Source organism: Parus major, chromosome 4A (genome assembly GCF_001522545.3).
Source record: "Parus major isolate Abel chromosome 4A, Parus_major1.1, whole genome shotgun sequence".
Lineage (NCBI taxonomy): Eukaryota > Metazoa > Chordata > Aves > Passeriformes > Paridae > Parus > Parus major.
This window is the reverse complement of record NC_031772.1, coordinates 531,896-537,395: the sequence shown is the minus strand read 5'-3', so window position 1 is coordinate 537,395 and position 5,500 is coordinate 531,896.

The following is a 5,500-nucleotide window of genomic DNA, read 5'->3' as shown; positions in this document are numbered from 1 at the left end:
CTTGTCCTGCCCTGTGAGGCTCTGCAGAAGCCACAGGGCAGGGAGAGGGGCTTGGCTGCTGCCCCAGGCTGGAGCTGGAGGAACACTCTTGTCCTCCAGTGCTGCTGTCCGAGCTCTGTGACATCCTCATGTCCCCCTGGCAGCTCCCCTGGCTCTGCTGGCGTTACCCCCCACCCAGTGTCCTGTTTTTCCTCTCCCCCAGGAGCTGGCTGCTGGCTGGGGATTTCTGGAGCACGATCAGATTCACACTGGAATTTACACCAGGGGAGAATCAGATGGGGCGATTTGGGGAATGCTCTGCTCTACTTTCCAGGAAAAATGGCATTTGCTGATCTGCCCCCACAGTGCCCCAAGCAGCTCTCTCTGGGTGGAAAAGGAGCTTGCCAGAATAAACAGAGTGCTCCAGTCTTCAAATAATGCACATCCCTCTTGTAGCTGTGAGCTGAAAGACTTTTCCAACACCACACATTTTTGCCTTATTTTAATACCCTATTTACTTTCTTTGATTGCCACTGCTCATATATTTTAAATTATCATTTTTTATGAGCTCTGTGCTGGCTCCCAAAGGCTGAAACTCCACTTGGGGATGCACCCTGTGAGAGGAAGAGCAAACTTCAGCCCCACAGAATGTCAGGAGGGGGTGAATCATTGCAAACACCAAAAATCAAAACCACAGCTCACACAAGACTCACAAGTGATGCATAAAAGATAGAGTTCAAATGCAAAATTGACTGAGTAATTAGTGTTGATGCAGTGCAGTGAGACCAATCTGTTGCAGAGAAATGAAAGAGTGAAGCTCCCAGAGAGCAGGGGTGGTCTGACCCGGGAGGGAAAGGAGCTTTGGCCACCCAAAGACCATCATTAATTCCCATCTCCTGGAGCACAGCACGGCCTGGGTTTATTCCTGTCAGCAGAAGACAGCTTAGGAGATCAGCAGCTGTTGGGAGACAGTGCAGCATCACCCATCACCTGGGGAATTCAGCCAGACACGGCATCAAGGCCAGCTCTGCTGCTTAATCCTCTCTGCTGAGTATTTCAGAAATTTAAGCTGACTGGAGAGTAAAAGCAGAAAGCAGCAAACCACTGAGCTTTGCTTCCTTAGGCCTGAACAAGGAATGAACAATATCCTCTCTCCCAGATGAAGAACAGGATCCTTGAGGGTCCTGGTGGCAACAGGAGCCTGAGGGTGGCTCAGGAAGAGCCCAGGGTCTGTGTTTGGCCTTCAGAGCCTGGCACAGCTCCTCCAGATGAAGCTGATGTTTTCCCACCAGATGCTTGGATCAGCCCAGGCAGACTAAAGCACATTTTTACAGAGCTCCAGCCACGGGGATCTGCAGCTTGTGCAGGATGGAACGTCACAGCACAGCTGGAAGCACCAGGGCAGATGTGCATCACACCAAAAGCTCTTCCTGGCAAGGAGGAGATGGAAAGAGGAAAAAGTGAAACCTCTGGTGCTGCTCGTGGCCACCAGTACATTTTTGTTGAGGCAGTAAATGTTTGCTTTACATTTCCTAACTGTTGTACAGGTTACACGTCAGAGCAGCTGAACTGGGGGACACTGCAGCAGGAGCTGGGTCACACAGAAGAATTCCTGTGTAAAAAGTTTCAAATATTAGACAGGACTTGTGGAAGTCAAAAATCTCAACCCCTTCCCCAGAGAAACACCAGATCTTCCTGTAAAATAACACTGGTCACACAGAGCTAAATTAGAAGAAATGCAATTTTTGGAAGAGCAATATAAAAATGCAGGAAATATTAGCAGCCAGCTGCCCTGAAACTGGCAGCACACAGCCTCCCAAGGGAAGGGAGGGGAGGAACTGATGTCCCAGGGAGGCAGAAGGGCAGAGAGCTGCATTTTCAGGTGATTTATCCCCTGTGAGCATCCCTGCAGCTCCAGGAGATTCCACACCATGCACTCATTAGACACAAGAGGATTTGGGTTGGAAGTGAAAGGCATGGAAGGATTTTGATACGTGGACAATGTAAAATATCAGTGATATTAGGAGTGCTATTTGTTGCCAGTATAAAGCACAGAGCTTCTTTACATAACTACATGAATTACTCCATTATTCATACTTTTACAGCTAGATAAATATTTTAATCCCTATTTACTTCCAGTAGCTTTAACTAGCTGCTTTCTGTAATCCTGTTATAAATCTCACTCATAATACATTATATCTGATGTAAATGCTGAACTTTCCACTGGAATTTCCAGTAATTCAGATTCCAGCTGCCTGCCATGGTCCTGGTGCTGGTTTTTGAAGCCCCACTTGAAGTGATTTTGTAGCCTGAGACTGCACAAGGATCACAGGCAGAAATATTGCCAACAACAGGCAACAAGCATCCTGCAGAGGCACCTCTGAGTACACATCAACAAAACACACACAGCTCTTTGAAAGGTGCTTTGTCAACCATCAATGAGTCTGTTACCTGAAGAACTTCCTGCAGAATTCTTAAGTGGAATTTTAATTACTTCAAAAGAAACTAATATACAAATATACGGTGTGATTACACTCTTTGAGCAAACAAATTCATTTCTTGGAGCAGCTGTGGCTCCAGCAGCAGCTCAGGGTAAGAGGTGGCACCAGATTCTGGCTCCATCCAGAGCTGCAGGAGTTTCCCTGTGATGCCCCAGGAGCTGCTGCTGGAAAATGGCACAGCCACCCCTGGAGCAGAGACAGGCAAAACACCACAAACCTGTGGAGCCAACACTGAATTCACAAACCATTTGCAGTGCCTGTCAAGAGCAGAGTATCAGTCTGTGACTGCCTTTAAAGATGAAATATTTCAGTTACATAAGAAACAAGAAAATACGAGAATTTTCTGTCACACTTTGATGCTTCACTTATCACTGTGATGAATCAAAATAATTGCCTGGTCCAGCATTTAGTGTGACACTAAATACAGTGCTGGATCTATTGATCCTCTCCATGAGCAGCTCTTTGAACCTCCTGTGAGTGCCTTCCTGCACCTCCTCTCCTCTTGCATTTTAAATCCTGGGAGGGAAACTCATTTAAGTGTCATATTCTGCCAGGGGGGGCTGCTTCTTCGTGCAGGTTTTTAATTGATCTTTGCCATAGCATAGTGTTGGTGCCCAGGCTGCCTTTCTCTCATCATTCCTGTTACTGGTGGTGGTCTGGAGAAATTTTTAGCACATGAGAAAATTTTCCATGAGGCTGGATGGAAAGACTACTGAATTATTTAATGCCCCCAGCTACAGAAAGCCTTTAGAGGGTTGGTAACCTCTGGCTGCTGGCAACCCAGCACTGAATCCTCTCGACTCAGGGCTTTTCCTGTGCAAAATGTGCTCCTGTAGGAGCTTTTCTGTCCACTTGCAATCAAGGCCTGACAGGCCTGGGCTCTGCTCAGTCCCAGCAGGGGTGGCCAGAGAGAGGCAGTGCTCCAGCCAAGCATCCCCAGCTCTGACATGATCTGGGTCCTCATCCCAGGCTCCAGGGACTGCTGGGCTGGGAGGATGCTGCTTGCCCTCCTTCTGGACCATGGAGGCCTCCTGCTATTTAAACGTTTCAGCAGACACAGATGTCTCTGAGTGTGGATTTTTGATGTGCCAGGACCTCATCAAAAGCAGGAGATGAAAGTAAAATGACCTCTGAAAGCTTTGATTTTCCAAGGGTAATTTTCATAGCGATTGCAGAGGGGAAAAACTGCTTTATTTGAAAATCTGGTTTGGAGATAACTAAAATAATTGTCAAGTAAACACAGCGAGAAATCAGCAAACTTATGCAAACAGTATTTCAAAATTCACTGGCCAGAACCAGAGAAATGTGCCCCTAACAACACTGCAAGAGGAGGGCACTGATTGCATTAACAGGGAAGAATATTGTGCAGCTGTACTGGTTTCACTCTGAACCTCTTATAAAGGACTTACAATCCAATCAGATAATGTTCATGCTTTAATTTTTATCCAGCTCTGACTTTAAAACAGCTTTCCCTAGAAAAGAAAATGAAAAGATTTCAGAAACAGGGTTTGATTCACAGGAATAATAAGACAAAACTCCTGCTGGAGTTAAAAGCCCCAATGTATTAAACCCACAGGGAGATTTCCTTCGAAGGATTTGATATCAAACCAAGTGCTGAAGCTCCTGGACTGGAGACATCTCAGCCAGAGGTGCTGGCTTGCTCTGACAGCTGGGTCCAGCTGGGTCAGAAGGGAAATCCAGGGATTGCAGTGAAGGGAAGAGCCCTCAGCCAGGCGAGGTGAGAGCACATTTCCTGGGAACTGCTGCAGGAGCCAAAGGCACATCCTGCCTTTTCTTCCCCAAAATATCAGTTTTCTCTTCTTATACATCCCCTTCCACCTCTGGTGCTGCTCTTCTTCATTTCCTCCTCCAAATCCACCTCTGCTCACCTGGATCAGCCCCGGAGCCGCACCCAGGACAGGGGTGGCTCCTCTGTGTCCCTGACCCACAGCTGCTCCAGAAAACAGGGATTTAATGCCACAGGTGAAAGAAACAAACCCAAACCTTCAGAAGGCCAGGCACAAGGGAGAGGCTGAAAGATGATGCAGCTGGACAGAAAATCATTAAGTGTGAGGGATTCTCGGCAATATCCATCCTGCCCCTTGCTCCTCTCCCATTCCAACAGCACAACATCAGCTCCTGGGCATTGCTCCATGGGATGAGAAAGCTGTGCAAGGCTGAGCATCACACAGCAATGACACAGGGCTTTAACACAGTGTGCTAACACATCCATCCCATCCCCTGGACTCCCCCCTCCCCCCTGAGCTGGCAGCAGGACCTTCAGCTCTGGGGTCCTTTCTGGAACCCTCCAGCACACACTCAGCCCTTCAGGAGCCCAGGCAGAATCCCCTCTGGCAGCAGATCCCAATCACCTCAACAAGCAGGTGGCCCCAGCAGTTTCCCACAGCACAGGACCCTGTGAGCAGCACTCCCATGTCACAGTGTGTTCTCCCAAGGGTCCTGACAGTGACCAAATATTCCTGCCACAACAGCAACCAGCCCGTTCCCACAGCACCCCACGGCTCCAGAGGCAGCAGGTCCAGTAAATAACCCCTGCAAAAAGTAATAATGAAAGCTCTTCCTTTTCAATGACACAACAGAAAGTGAGAAGGCTTTTCAATAAAGTACCAGAGCCCTTAGGTTAACAGAGATTAACAGCAAAGAGGTTTATTAAGCGTGAATCATTTCCTCCTTACTGTCCTCAAACGCATTAGAGTGTGCTTTTCCTTTTTGTAAGCCAGAAAGAAAAAACTGGCATTATTAGTTTCCTCCTCCTCTCTCCCTCTCATTTGGTTTTTAATTAGAGCATAGAGGGGGGAAATGTGTGTTTGATACGAAGAACTGGGGAGGGAGAATAATAATTCTGACTGTTTCAATTATTCCTGCCCAGGATGAGGCAGATTTCTGTAGAGCTCAGTGCCCACGGTGGGCAGCGGCTCTGAGGCACAGCCAGGACTCGCTGTGCCCTGGTTCTGTCCTGGCTTTATCCTGGTTCTGTCCTGGCTTTATCCTGGTTCTGT